Genomic DNA, 16538 nt, shown 5'->3' with positions numbered 1-16538 from the left:
TATACATGAAACATGCTTGTCAAGATAATGCCTCTCAGTCGAAAACTTCTCCCTCATCCTAAAGCCTCTTCTCACACCATTTCGCAATCACCATGCTCATGATCCAATCATTGGAGACTGGATTTACATATTTGTTGGTCTATACTCTCTAAGAATGGCCTCAATAATGTAATTCTTCCTCTCCAAATCTTAAGTATCCCAATGTTCCATCACATAGTGACCAAACTCCAAAGTACACAGATGTCCAAACCCTCTGTTGCATAGCCTTTCTAGCCCTATCCATAATAATTGTCCCATTCTTGGTCTTGTACACCTTGTTAGGATCATGCTCATGTGATCCTCAAGATGTACATGGTGTACTAAGTGGTTTAATCTATCTAAAGAGAGAGATGGATGCTCTCTTGGTGGTGTGGAAACATCAATATCACCACTACCACAACAACCACCACTAGATGAGCTCTCATGGGGATAAGTTATGTGTCGTCTCAAAGAAGAATGAGAGAAGATGGTCTCTGATGTAGCATGACCCATTGGTGTAACCGGAACACTCATTGTAGGTGTGGCATCACATGTCAATGTAACTGGCACACTCATCATATGTGTTAGAGTAGCTATATCTGGTTTGAAAGGACCATTTCTCCAAAACATTTGTACGTATGTACACTTCTCAAGAGAAACATATGAAAAGAATGCGGCCATCTACTTAGGTCACATGTCGATAGAAGTAATAACAAGAAAACTGAAGCATAGAGAGTATGGATCCTTGTCATCGGCCATGGCTACAAAAGCTAATCTGAAAACACATATACAATACATTAATTCACTTAACCATCAATGAGTAACTTAAGCAATAAAAATAACTATCAAAAGAATATGCAGCATAAATCATTATCTATTCACCATTGGACAATGATTAAAATCAATTTATCATAAGTAGACATTACAAGAGAGTTCTTCACAAAAATCATTAGTCACTCTGTCATCTAATATAAGAGCTGATGCACCAAAGACATTTATCTCAATCTGAATGTTTGCAAGTTTGTCATTAAAATCCACTTTTGCCCCTTGTAAATTGTATTGCCCAAGTAATCAAAGAGATGAAAGCCAAGTTGAGGGCCACATAGCAGACATGCATGATTGCTTGAATAGCTTAACCTTAAAATCATAAAGAAGAAAAGAAAAATCATCAAGCATTGACCAAGCACCAAGTATGTAATGCATATAGGTTTGATTTTCAAACTACTTGCTTGAACACTCACCAAAGCTTGGCTAATCATGCATGGTCCACATGAGAATGCCTTGGACATGGGCATTTTATCGACTGATTAACTTTGGACATATTATCCACATCAATCCATGTCCACAAGATTTGAAGCTCTTCTACAAGTGGTACCAAATATACGTCCATGTTCTTTGCCTTGTACTTTCTTGGGACAGTCAGTGACAATAGCAGATGGCTCTTCTTGATAGCAAAATACTATGGAAGATTATAGTTCACCGGGAAAACAATCCATGTGCTCCATGAGGGACTTTGTAATCCAAATGGGTTCACTCCATCCATTGCTAAACCAAAGCAGACACAATGATTCTCTTTTTAAATGCAAGCCATCTTTCTTCTATGTGCTTCCATGCAAAAGAATCAGTAGGCATCTATATCACATCATCTTTCTTCTATGTGCTTCCATGCAAAAGAATCAGCAGGCATCTATATCACATCATCTGTGGATCTAGTATTTTGATGCCATTTCATGTGCTATAGACTTGCACTTGGACATGCTCTTTATTCCTGTAATGATTAGAAAGTGTCTTAGAATCTTTGCAGGGATGAATTTTATTGTCTCCTCTCTATACCTATTTGATCCATATTTGGGACACTATTCCAAATTCTCATACCCATTTAAAAAGAGTACACAGTCATTAGGACATGCATAGATTTTATTATCATCCATCCCCAAGTTTGTAAGAAGTTGCTTGATGTCAGGTTGAGTAGGGGGCATGTGATTTCCTTATGGAAAAATTTTATTGTTGATCAATCTATCAATACCAGTTAAACAATTTAAACAAGAACTTTTTGTTGAAGCTAAGTTCTTAGTATATCATATATTTACCTGAAAAGCTCTGTGGCACTCGTGTCAGCCCAACCATAGATAGACTGCGGCTAAGCATTGCCAAAGTTGTATGAAAAACAAAAAAAATTACACCATTGTAAAGTTGCATGCGATCAAGAGTTTGCATCATCTCTCCTTTCTATTTTTCATTCTCATGCCATTGATTTGGAGAGGATGATTGAGGTTGCAAAAATAGTTTTGCCTTGAATGCTTTCTTCACCTTCTCTTTCAATGATGTGTTCCATGTCAAAGAAGATATCCAACATTTATTTCATCTCAACTTTTTAGAATGTGGCATCGACTATTAACAGGATAGACTTCGCTGGTGGTGGTTCATGTTAGCTGCTTAGCTAACAAGATCATCACTATCATCCTATTATCTCGTTAGCCACTTATTGCATCAAAACCCCATTTATTGATTTGAATATCCACAAAGTCCAAACTTCTTGTGTCACATTTAATTGCCAAGAGTGTAAAAGACACCAAGAGCTTCTAGAGATGTAACTATTTACAATTCCTATCCTTTGAACCTAGCCATTTAGTTAGGGTTTCATTTCTCATACCTTGGCTAGGTATAAAAGCCAATTTTGTAACTTTGTGATTGAAGTTTTGGATAATAAAAATTGAGTGTACACTACAATATAGTTTGGTGAACTCTCTTGTGTTTCATTCCTTTGTGTCTCCCTTGTCTAAATTTCCATTGCAATTTTGACTTTACCAACGTACTCACAAGTGAAAGCTCTTTCTTTCTATGTAAGTCTCTTGCGATGAAGTTGTGTTAGTAGTTTTGATATACAAGTTTTTTTCACTCCTTACACTGCATACTCGTTGTTTCATGCAAAGTTGGTCGATGCCAAGAGTGGGGCCAAGCAGTAATTTATTGGCTACAAGCAGGTGCATTGCAAAAGGCTAGAGCAGCTATGGAGGACCTGGGCAAGCAAAGGATAGTGGGAATGTATGTCTAATGCTGATTTTTAGGCCAAGATGGCTCCAAAAAGTGCCAATTGGGATGGCAGTTTAGAGTTTCTGAAGTGCAAAGATAATGCTTGTAAATGTAGTGCTTGAGATGTTCTGGAAGCTTGTCTAAACGGCTTGTCAAACGGAGCCACGGTGTGAAAGTTAAAACTCTCCCAAGTTGAAATGTCTTGCAAATCCCCGATGGATAGGGGATGCATGGCCAGGTGATTAGAGTTGGTACAAGAAGGTCTCTAGATGTCACTTTCCAAAAAATATATATCTAGGGATACATTGTGAGGGCTACTCGGCTCAATGGTTAGGTAAAATATGGGGGGCTGACACACCAAAGGTATACATTGCTAGATTTTGTATTTTTTCCATTTCAAATGTTGTTATAGCATTTCTACTTGTTAATATAGGTTTGAACAAGTCTGGCAGACACTTTCTGACGCTCTCATGACAAGATCTCTCTCATCAAAGTATGAAGGTCAAGTTAGCATAGTTGCAACCATACCAACTAGAGGATCAAACTCTCAAAGAGGCTAATGTTACATGGATAGCTACCAATTAGAGCACCAGCATGTCACTATTTACCATGAAACCTTCAAAAGTGCTAAAGGGTCAAAAGTCGAAGTATAAATGCTACCAAAGGAAGCCACAAATTTAGCCAAAGAAGATACAGTTAGACCCTTGCGAGAGAAGCTAGTCCTTGTAGAATATATCCAGCTAGAAACAATGTGGGATTGACTACTACTAGAGAGAATATGAGCTGATACACACTATCAATGAAGACAGTCGAGCCAAAATACTAGATCTTAACAACATCCCATTGGAAGTAAACATTACAGAGGAGCAAATAGTTGAGGCACTGAAGTTGCCAAACGGTGGAGTTGCAACCACATCTATCTTCACACACAAGTCAACATCTTTTTCCAATCTCCAACAAAGGGAAATATAGCAGGCACTTTGGCTCTATCACCAACATTTCCACTTCACCACAAAGAGATCGCCTTGGTATACATGCCCTAATTATGAATTAGCTTCCACTTTTACCCAAGCATGGAGGAAGGAGGGATCTATTGATGTCAACCATGCCCAGTACATCCATACCACCTTAATACATGTCAAAAAGCCAAAGAAAATATCATTATTGGGGCCACCCGAGGTACTTACCAAAAAAGCCTATCATGTTAAGGCCAAGTGGAGCCTACCACTGAACAGACCCTATGGCTAGCAAGCAAAATGGATATGGAGGAAGAGAAGTTACCACATAGGGCAGCACATGTTTCTACGAGATTGAGGCAAAGACTTGTCAAAGTCTCCAAAGAGGAACTGGAGAAGTAAACGGCCATAGCATTTGCAAAGACCTAGAAGGTAAAGAAGAGGATTGTCTAGAGAAAAGAGCAAAGGAAAAGGGAAAGGCCAAGGTCAAAGAAACAGTTAGCAAAACACAGCCACGCCCCACCACACAAATCGAGGAGCCGGCACAAAGAGCGGCCAAAATTGAAAGAGAAGCAGCAACCTTTGAGCTTGAAAGAGGGCTAAAGGGAAATTTTGCGGAAAAATGGCAACCCAAACCAAAGAGGATAAAGATCCACACTAAAAACCCCATGTATCGTCAATACGAGGACCCATTGGATGGATTGGAATCGCTCTATGAGGAAGAAGACACTCAAAGAGAGTAGGCTCAGGCACAATCTCTTGAGGTTCCACCAGTGAAGGAAACCTTTACTGAAGACATGGCTAAAGGAAGTAATGAAACTGCAACCACCACCACCAAATTGCAAGCCTACTAAAGATTATATGGTGGAGAATCTCTCATCTACAATAAATCTCTTCCACGGCATCCCAAATTTGGCCTACATCATGTTGGTAAAAATTTACATAATGCTTCTCACATGCTTATAGACATTTCATCGAGCTAAACACATAGATGCAGCATGGATTTTTTCACTTGAAGACAATCACGTCTTATGCTACAATCTGTCAGCTTTATGGTTTTTGTGCCATAGTAATGTTCTTGCCCTCCTACTACATGCAGACTTTTGGGAAGGCATTCTACACGGGATTTTTCACATACAAAAGAAACATCTTTGGCCTAGTCATTGCCAACCTCAGAGCTAGATTTGTTGGTTACTCCGCCATCGAACCTTTTACAATGTAATTCATGTCTACGGGTGAAAAAGAACTAAGGATCAAATACCAACAGGGATTAGAGCAACAATTAAAGCGAATCAAAGCTCGCAAGCCCAACCACTATTTAGCACCCTAAGTAGCTATGTCGCGAATGATGCTGGGGTAAAGGCATTAAGCCTTTGCCCGAGACTGGACGTTAGATGTCCTCGGCTGCCCGCCCACCCACTGTGTGTACGTACCCTTATTCATTATATACATATGTATAAGGAGCTCCTTACTTACACTTCCTGAGGTTGCTCCACCCACACTCTCATGCTTCTCGCACGCGCCGCGTATGCACGCATCCAGGCACACATGCCCTCATGAGTGGTATCAAAGCTACAACAAAGAACGGTGCACATGACCGCTTCTCAGTGACGTGGAAGCTTGCTAGCTATGGTGGATCTCGGAGCTTGGCGGTGGTAGATCTAGCAAGGCAAAGCCGCATCAGAGGGGATAGAAGCAGACATCAGATCTCGGCACATTGATGTGAGCAACCCCCCTCGGGCATGTGGAGAATCTTGAAGAAATTGGGGATCTTTGCAAAAGGGGGACAAAGGCCAACAGGTCGAGTAAAAGGGGGAAATTGAGTCTTTCTCTCTATCTTTCTCACTGTCTCTTGGAGGGGGAGGTCGAGGGCTATGGTGGGATAGAACCCTTGCGCACAAGCAAAGTTTTTTTTCTTTAAAAAAATGTTTTTTCTTGAAGACAAAAAATTAACAAAGCTTTGCAAAATTGAAGTGGTGCAGCCCTCTGCACCTTAGTGCCCAATCCTCTGTATAAGATGCAAAAAACTTGCCGATTCAAGCCTTCAAGGCTTGCACACTCCAAGCTTTGAGCTTTGAGCTTTACGTCCAAGCTTTCAATACCATTGCTCGGATCTGCTCTGAGCTTATCCCAAGCTTACTCAAGCCTTGAACTTGCTCCTGCCAACTTGCTCTTGATTGCACTGCTCACGGCCCGCTTTTCTTGGTTGTCGACCCACTCCGATTCTACTGCGCTCAAAAATAGTTCCTCTGATTCTCTTTTCTGCTTTATGCAGCTCGATATACCTTCCTCGATTTGCCTTGAATTTAAGCCTTCAAGGCCTGCACATTCCATGCTTCACCCACTGCTCGACTTCACCTACTTCATTCTCTCCTTGCTTAGTTCACTACCCAAGCCACTAAGCCTTTGAATCGGATATGCGGCTCCCTGTGCTGAGCTTCAATTTGCTTCTTGCAAAGAGACTCTTGCTACTACTTGTAGCTCTTTGCTTGCCCCAACACCCTTCAAAAACTTCAGCATAGAGCAAGCAAGGGAGAGAGAGCGCATCAGCTCTCCTCCAATATGCATACAGCTTTGACCTCGGCATTCTTGACATTTTTGGCATTCTTCTCGGCTTTGCATTGGCAATTCCTTCTCAGTATTGGCCTCGACCACCACAGGCGGCTACAGCATCGACGCCTCCATTTGGTGGCGGAAGGCGACATCGAGCGTTTCCTCGGTTTCAACTTAGCAAGAGCAAGCGGTTTGGCTCTCCTCTAGCATAGCTTTGGCATCGGCTTCATTTCATAGAAAATTCGGCTCCGATGCATATTCTTGACACCCCGACATCCCGACCTCGACATAGCAGAAGACGATCAAGCAAGAGCGGCATCGGCTCTCCTCTAGCCCCCATCTGGAGCGGCCCAAGCTCTGACGTAGTCTCCACAGTGTTTCAGCTTCCACGATTCTCCAATTTTTGCTTTGACGGCACACACCAACACGTACGACTCCAACGGCCCATTCCAGAGCGGGTTTTCCCTCGAGCGCGCTCAACTCTTGCCAGGTGTTTTTGATCGATGAGTTTACCGACCAATGAGAGACTGTATGCCAATTTCCCATTAGTTTTTCTCACAAGTTGCAGAGTCTTTCTAGCACAGCTAATGCGGCACATGTAGTGCTCATGTACAATTGTGTGGAGCATTCTAGAGAGCTTTTGGAACGGTCTTGTGCAGTTTCATGCTATGTACGCATTTGTGGATACAACTTGAGCTAGGCATAGCTCGCAGGTAGCAAGTTCATAGGTTTACATGTGTTTTTGGGCAGGTATACATCCATAGAGACACTCGGTCAAAAGTGAGTTATTTTACCAGGCTTTTGGCAGCGTATGTAGACCATTTTGTGGATTTGTTTACTGAGACACTGAATGTCTGTCTTTACGTGATTTGGTGAGATTTTTTGAGTTTTTACTCAGTTTTTGGGGAAAACTATCTCGGATGTTTCCTAGATTCTTGCCATGGTTTATGCGTATCTGCAGTTTTCTCTCTGATGGTTTAGTGGTCGAGTTTACTCCCACTCTGGCAACAATTATTAGCAGTTTTCTGGCTTGTGGTTTGCGTTGAGTTTTGGCTCATTTTGCAAAGGAAACTCTATCCATTTTTCCCCGTCTTCTTGCCATAAAAGTTTGCAGTGTTGTGCCATCTTGTACAGCGGTCGATATATTCCCACTTTGACAATGACCGAGTGTTCACTCTCACTTTGACAGTTTTGTTAGCTTGACACAGTTTGGTGTTCTTGTACCCACTCTTGCAAGAGTGAGGTACTTGTGTGGCCACAGATAAACAGTCACATGTTTCACGGGTTTTTGCATACAATTCTCTTGTGGGATGCGTTTTGAGCTAGTTTGCTCTCTATTGCATACATGGTTATGCGTTTTATGCTTGATTGAGCTGTTTGTTCTAGTTTATGCTTGCAAATAGCAGATTGTGGAGCTATTTTATGCATATACGAGCATCTCTTTTGATGCGATCAGTCATGGTTTTCATGATTGTGTAATGATCAAGTGATATCCCACTTTGTTGCTATTTTGGCATTCATTTATGGTAGCAGACATGTGTGATAGTGAGAGACAGTGGTTTTGTTATTGCTGATACATACAATGTTGGCATTGTGATCACACAGGGCACATTAGGCACCGTTGTTTCAAACGTATGAGACAGTAGTAGAGATGTATGCGTGATGTAGATATGACTTTGACACATGTTAGAGGGGCAGTTACACTGAGAGTCTATGCCAGTGATGGTGATGTCATGCTTGCCTCGAGTGTACCTCTTGTAGATATGTATGTGGATAGCACACTTTCTCCGCATTACTAGATAGCGATGTTGCTTTCCACGTCACAACATGTTGTGAGTGGTTCAATACATTTTCTAGTGGGAGACTTGGTTAGCCGATGGTTCAGCATGTGACATAGTGGGTGCAGGAGATGTTTATTTGTCTTTTCCCAGTGGTGCACTATACACACTACAACATGTGCACTATGTTCCTTAGTTGAGATAGAGCTTGATCTCAGTGAGATAGTTAGCAGATGTTGGTTGTCACACACTTCTTAGAAAGGATTCTTTTCCAGACGCATTGTGGTTCATTAGTGATTGCCAGAGGAGCTCGTAGCGGCTTGGTATATCCTATGCATGTGTCTGAGGTTCGAGACGGCATAGTCTCGGTTTTGTTGGTTGCATGCTTTGAGCAAGAGACAAGATGTGTCTCCTTTGTGGGTGAGCTCCACCACGCTCACAAGACAAAGGGTTTAGCTGTGTAGAACATGCTAGTAGACTTTGTAGAGACAGAGATAGAGCGGCAGTGCTCTAGTGAGACACAGCAAGTGTTGTTAGAGTTTGTGCAGGCAGAGGTAGAGCAAGTCTGCTCCCTAGAGACACAGACAAACATGACAGACATGAAGTTCTTTGATATGCTCATGCTAGAGGTTGATGAGTTGATACCACGGCACACAATTCTGCCTATAAGTGAGAGGGACGTAGCCATCCCAGTGTCTATAGTGACACATCCATACGAGACGAGTAGTCCTGATAGTCATGTTTGTGCAGATTTTTTCAGCATTTGGGAGTCTCATGTATGACCTACTAGTGTTGAGGCCCAACCTAGCAGCTGCAGTGGGAGCATTTGCAACATGGATTGTCATTCGTACGACGCTAGCATGACGCTTCGTGGAGCTTTGTAGACTATACGGAGTTGTCTACAAGATTTACATGTAGGCTCTAGCGTGGATATGCATGCTCGCCCACCACTAGAACCGATATGGCTATGTGTAGATCGATTGAGTAAGCCAGTGGTCATAGGTTGAGAGAGTCTCTCATTTAGTCTCTTGTACATACTAGTAGTTTAGCTATTAGGTCTCATTATCAATGTATCACCTTTAAGTGGGAGTTTGTTGGGATAAAGGCGTTGCACCTTTGCTCGGGGCTGGACGTTCGGTCTCCGGCCACCCGCTGCCCATCGTGTATGTACCCTTATTCATTATATGCATATGAATAAAGATCTCCTCACTTACACTTCCTGAAGTTTCTCCACCCACACTCTCGTGCTTCTCCCCTTCCCCGCACGCATCACACCGCGCATGCACCCTCACAAATGACACAAACAAGGAGGGGGGGAATGTAGTTGCTTAGCTAACAGGATCATCACTATCATCCTTTATCCCGTTATCCACTTATTATATCAAAACCCCATTCATTAATTTGAATTCCCAACTTGTTGTGTCACATTTAATTGCCAAGAGTGTAAAAGGGGCCAAGAGCTTCCAAAGTTGTAATTATTTGCAGTTTTGAGCCTTTGTACCTAGCCATTTAGTTAGGTTTCATTTCTCATACCTTGGCTATGATATAAAAGCCAATTTTGTAACTTTGGACTGAAGTTTTGGATAATAAAGTTGAGTGTACACTGCAATACAGTTTGGTGAACTCTCGTGTTTCATTCTTTCGTGTCTCCCTTGTATACAGCTGCATTGCACTTTTGAGCATACCAACGCACTTGCAAGTGAAAGCTCTTTCTTTCTATGTAAGTCTCTTGCGATGAAGAAGTGTTTTTAGTAGTGTCGATCTACGATCTTTTTCACTCCTTACGCTCCATACACGTATCAAAATTGGATTTTGACCACAAGAGTAGATAGAGCACATCCTAAAGCAGTTATATAGTGCTTTGGAGGTCGAAACCAACCTACTCAAAATAGGTTGTTTATCTTTGGTACGATTATGCCCAAGTGTCAAAATTGACTTTTGAGCACATGAGGTTGGTGATGATAGTCTGCACATTCTAGGTAGCAAGTTTCGTCACATTTGGAGCACTATAGATGTACGGAATCATCATATTATGCTTGCGATAATAAGGTTAGCTTTTTTGTTTGCCACACACTTGAGACCGATCTAGGTGAGAGCGCACTAGCACTGACTTGAGTTTTCTGAGAGATTGGATATCTCTTGTAGCCTCCATGCACCAGTCACTCAGCTACGCCCATAGATTGACATTTTATGTCTCTAGTTCTCGCTTTGCTAGCATCAAAATGGTGAGGCTGACAGTTCAGTTGATATCTACTTTGTTGTGTCTATAGCGAGATTGGAGCAATATCTAAGAGTGGGGACTAATCTATTGTCTCTTGACCATGAGATTGATAATGCAATATTGTAGTTTCTCTAGAGGAAAAAGATCGTTCTGACGTTTATGATAATCATTGATCTATTGTTTTTGAAAGATTTTATGCTTACATAGCATACAAGTACGTGACATCCTATCATCCATAATTATTCTAGAGATTACACCACAAATTAACAAGTACAGTGAGTGCGGTCTGTTATTACAATATATAACATATAACACATTTCAATGAACAAACTTGATTTGAATCACTATTTGGTGTCCATCACCTAGATTGTCAACTTCACAACCTAAAATATTGAAGATCTTTGTAGACTTTTAGAGTACCCTAAACACCTGAAGGCTAAAACTCCTAGCGGCGAAACCAAAATTATAAGCATCTTTATATAGCCAACTCTTAGCCTCCATAGCAAAAGAGGCTAGCCCTGAGCGGACTAATATAGCCAAACCATAAGCCGCTATCCCTAAACGAATTGAAATGGCCAAATCAATGCCACCCTAACCTTATTTAGAACGGCTAAATCTAAGAGACTTTACACGGTCAACCCTAAGCATCTAAACAAAACCAAGCATTAGCGGACAAACCAAAATCCGCTAACCTTAAGCGGCTAGCCCTAAATGGGCTGGAAAAACCAAATCAATGTGGCCATAAGCTGATTTAGAGCTAGTAACCTTAAGAAACTTTATATACACAACTCCTAGAGGCCAAAATATAAGCTACTAACCTTGAGCAGATAGCTCTAAGACCACTGAAATAGATAAACCAAAAAGACACTAAGTTGGCCAACCTTAAGCAGCTTAACACAGCCTGTCGTAAGAGAATTTACAAAACCAATTCCTAGCGACCAAACTATAAGCTGCTAAACCTAAGTGGATTGAAATAATCAAACCAATCTGAACCTAAGCCGATTTAGATCGGCCAACCCTAAGCACCTTTACATAGCCAACCCAAAGTACCTTTACGCACCCAACTCCTAGCAGCCAAACCAAAATCCGCTAAGCCTAAGCAGCTATCCCTAAGCAGATTAAAATGGAAAAACCATAAGTTGCTAACCCTAAGTGGCTAGTCCTAAATGGACTAAAATGGAAAAACTAATTCAAATCAAAGCTGGTTTAGAGCGGACAATCCCAATCACCTTTACACAACCAATCATAAGTGTCTTTACAAGGCCAACTCCTAGCGACCAAACCAAAAATTGTCAACCCTAAGTAGCTAGTCCTAAGCGGCTATCCCTAAGTGGATTGAAACTGCCAAACCAATGTCACTCTAACCCGATTTAGAGTGGCCAAACCTAAGCGGCTTTTCACGGCCAAGGTAAACTAATGCCACTCTAACCCGATTTAGAGTGGCCAAACCTAAGCAACTTTACGCGGACAAGGTAAACCAATGCCACTCTAGCCAAATTTAGAGTGGCCAAACCTAAGTGGCTTTACACGGCTAAGGTAAACCTAGCGATCAAACCAAAAGCTATTAACCCTAAGTAGCTAGTCCTAAGCGGATTGAAATCGTCAAACCAATGTCACTCTAACCCGATTTAGAGTGGCCAAACCTAAGCATCTTTACATAGCCAAGGTCTTAAGTAGCTAGTCCTAAGTATTATGAAATGGCCAAACCAATGTGACCCTAATCTGGTTAGATCAACCAACTATAAGTGCTTTACACGGCCAACCTAAAAGTACTTGTACCTGGCCAACTCCTAACGGCAAAACTAATACCGCTAACCCTAAGTGGCTATTCCTTAGCAAACTAAAATGGCCAAACTAATGCAACCCTAATCTGGATTAGATCAGCCAATCCCAAGCGCCTTTACATTGCTAACCCTAAGCACATTTATAAGGACAACTTCTAGCGACCAAATCAAAAGCCGCTAACCCTAGCATCTAGCCCTAAGAAGATTGAACTGGCCAAAACAATGCCACCCTAACCTAATTTAGAGCACTCAAATCTAAGTGTTTTTACACATCTAACCCTAAGCGACCAAACACGACCAACTATTAATGGGGCCAAACCAAAAGCTGCTGACTTTGAGCAGTATTGAGCGCATTTCAAACACCCCATTTTTTGCAATTTTTTGCATATAGACATGATTCCCGATGTCAAAAGGGTGTTTGGATTTTGTTTTGTGTTTTTTTATCTTGATTTATCAAGCCCATGTAATGCAGTGCAAGTCGCTAGTGTAGCGTCAGCTGTCGGGTTGCCTTGGGTACTCGTAAACTCATGTACAAACATAAAATAATTCAGCCAAATATCAAAAATTTTCAGGTTTTTGATTGTTGTGCCTTCTTCATGCTTTTTCATGTAGTTTTTAACCCTCGACTAGCCTTTCGTATGTGTAGTCGAGCCATGGCAGCTTGCTGTTTATGCCAACTTTCACATAGCGGTGCATGGATTTTACTTTTGTGGTCTTCAAAAATTTTGTTGAAAAAAAATTAGAGAATTTTTAGGCTTAAAATCATCCCTTTTGGAGTTGTGGTTTGGGAGATACAATCTATTTTCCACAAGGTACAGGATATGGCAGCCCACATGCAGCTTGGTGTATGATTAGTTGTGGAAGTTGTCTTGTTTGGTGGTGTGTCTACACTTCAAAATCTTGGTTTTGAATATTTATTTGGTAAAGGGGGAAGCTCTATTCCTCAAGTGCATTGATTGGCATATGTTGTAAATCCATCCAGGATAGGTGCTTCCTAGTTTTCATGAAGGTGTTTTGGGTGGGCGTATGCTTATAAATTCCCAAGGGATCACTTGTCTTTGAGTTGTGGCTTTGATGGGGTTATTTTGGTGTTGAGCGTGGTGATGATCTTGTGAATTGAGTGCTATCGGGAAACATTGATATAGAGGTACCCCTTGCTTTTTTTTTTTTGAAAAGGGTTTTGGTGCCCGCCACCGAGGATCTTCTTCAAGTTACCTGCGGTTTACAGGTTTGGATAGATTGGCAAAAAAACATTCCTGAGTTTCATGGTTATAAGGGTGAAAAGATAGAAAAGTTTACTGAAAATTTAGGGTTTCAATGCTTGCTTGCCGACAAGCAAGATCCTGTCATAGTCTTGAGGATTTTCTGTTTTTGCCTTAAAGATGATGCACGGACTTAGTTCAGGGAATATGAAGCTCAATTGCAAGCGACTCAGCCTCCTCAAGTGATGATATACAATGGAATACAAGAGTTTCTTGAGCACTTTTGTAAGGTAGAAGACCTTGACAAGGTATGGCAATCTATCAAAAGTCTTTTTTAGGGTGAAATCCAAAGAGTGGAAGCTTATGTGAAGCAATTCAATGATCTATGGGAGAGATGGTGTGTTGCTTTTGGGCTGAAAATCCTCCCATGGTATTGAAGAATCCTACATGTTTCTTGAAATTCTCAAATCTAGTCTACGTTTCAAAGTAGATTTGAAGGAGTCAAGGACATTAGGTCAAGGATATACTCATGGTCATGGATATGAAAACTATGAAGCAGGTGCAGGTGGTAGAGGAAGAGGCATGTATGGTAGAGGGGATATGCTTCAATGTTACAATTGGTGAATGGGGTTATAACAACCCTCAATGTGACAAACTAACAAGAATGGGTGGTGATATGCTCCCTCTTCCTACATAGATTCCTTCTCGAGCTCAAGATTATGGTATTGATATCAAAGCGGAAGCGGGACCAAGTGGTTTGACAGCTGAAGAGAAGTGCAAGATAAAGGTGGCAAGCATAATCCGTTTGGAGAAGAATGAGTATGATTCAAGAGCTATGGTAATTCCTGTAGGTAAGAGGGTTACAAGAGATCATGACATGAGTGATGCAAGTCCCAACCATAATAAAAGGGGGAAACAACTAGACATAAAGAGAAGAAGAAGAGAAAACTAGAGCATTATTACAATGCATCCAATTTTCCTTTGGGAGAAGGGCAACCAAATTTTACCTTAAGGGCTGATTTGGTGAGTAGAAAGGTTGATTTACCTTTGGACATCTCATGGAGATGTGTCCTAAGTTAAAGAGACAATGGAAGAATGTAATCAATTCTATGAAGAAGGATCCTGCTAGGGGGTCTGTGAGAGTCCTTTCTTTAAATGAGCTACCCAATATATGTCGTACTATGGATGCCTGGCATAAGAGAAGTGCATTGGAGAGGCTTATATCAAAGTTGGGACTCAACATGGTGAAGAGTTTAGGTTCTCGTATAAAGCTTGCAAGCCAATCAAGGGTGAATTGTTTGGAAGCTATAAAGGACTTGGAGGTGGATGTAATTAATGTTAAATAATTGGTCAATTGTCATGTTATGCTCGCAGGTATTGGTACATTCCCTCTCATCCTTGGAGGACCGTGGTTACAGGCAACCAAAGCTATACAGGGTGGATGCATGAATAGGTGGACCAAAAACCTTGTCCCGGATAGAGGTTTTATAACCGGTACATAAAACCATCTATATTAGTTCAATTCGATATATTCTTTTGAACAGATTTTTAATTAAATATATAATTTCCATAGCTTTTTGTTAAATATAGAAGATGGCTCTATACCTCTTAACTATGCACGTCAGCTAGCTCTTTACACCATTACTGTTTCCACACCTCTCTTTCAAATATAGAAGACGGCTCTGTAGCTCTTAACTATGCACGTCAGCCAGCTCTTTGTCTTCTCGCTCTCTCGTTTTCCTATCTCTCTCTAACTCTCTGTGTAGGAGCACAGATTGCTATTTTACTTTGTAGTCCTATCACACATCTATTGTTGTCATATATTGCTCTTGCTCTCTATAGGCCATCACCTCGCTCAATCTCTCCCTCTCTAGAATGGAGCAAGAATCTCACACTGTATGTGACTTCTCTCAGCCTCACTGTGAACTGTGTGCTAGGTATGTTGTTGATGCGGTCAAGGAATATTATGCTAGGAGAAAGAGGGAGCAGCGTGCTAAGAACAAGCTTGAGTAGGTAGCATGTGAGGAAGATAATGATCAAAATGGTGCTGATGATGCAAAGCGTCAAAGACTTTGCAATGACCTTGTTATGCTCTTCAATCGGCGTCCAAAGGCCCTCGATGTTGCATTACGCTCAGATATTTTGTGCAAGTTTGTCAATCATCCTTCTCTTGGAGACCTTGAAATGCCAAGGGCACAAACAACCTTCGTTGAAGCCATACGCAACACAATAGATGCAATCAAATTACCCAAGAGTGGACAGGGGCTCTTTCTTAAAAGGTTCATCACCACAATGCTTATGAATGTTGAGTGTACATATACCTCAAAAGTGAATGTTTCAGCTGCACAAGAGGAACTTCATAGCTGCAAAGAATCGGTTGAGGGCAGTAGGTGATGGCAATTTGCCAATCTCTTTGTCTGCTCGACAGCCCATGGATCGTGGTTTCATAACACTTGATGAGAAAGAGTTGATCTTCTCTTTTTGGATGTCTAACACTCGTGTTTCACCCAATAAGAAGGATGTGTGCAGAAAGCGTATTGGAAGAAACTCATATGTCAAACATCCTGTGCATCTTCTTGAACAATCTCAGGTATAACTTGCTTCACTATATCCATTTTTGTTTTCTAATATTTGCATTCATGACCTATATTCACTATAATTGGGTTGATAAGAGTAGATATGAAATCGGATATGAAGGAAGTTATAAATGGAAATAAGGGGAATCTGTATTTGGTCCTAGATTAAGAGTAGATAAATATTGGATGTGAAGGAGAATATAAATGGAAACATAGTTTTTATCATACGCGTATGTTTGCATACGTTTGCAGACGTATACTTTCACACCCGTATGATATGTATAAACAAATGGGACTAAAATTAAAAACCCCAAATTTCCTAGCGATTGTACTCTGCGAGTCTGCTTCTGCCTGCATAGCGTTCATAGTATTCCCTTCCTTGCTTCACAGCCTTGCCTCATCTCTTCCACATGGTAG

The sequence above is a fragment of the Adiantum capillus-veneris genome, chromosome 9 (genome assembly GCF_014529385.1).
Source record: "Adiantum capillus-veneris isolate H3 chromosome 9, ASM1452938v2, whole genome shotgun sequence".
Taxonomy (NCBI): domain Eukaryota; kingdom Viridiplantae; phylum Streptophyta; class Polypodiopsida; order Polypodiales; family Pteridaceae; genus Adiantum; species Adiantum capillus-veneris.
Note: the sequence above shows the minus strand (reverse complement) of the source record.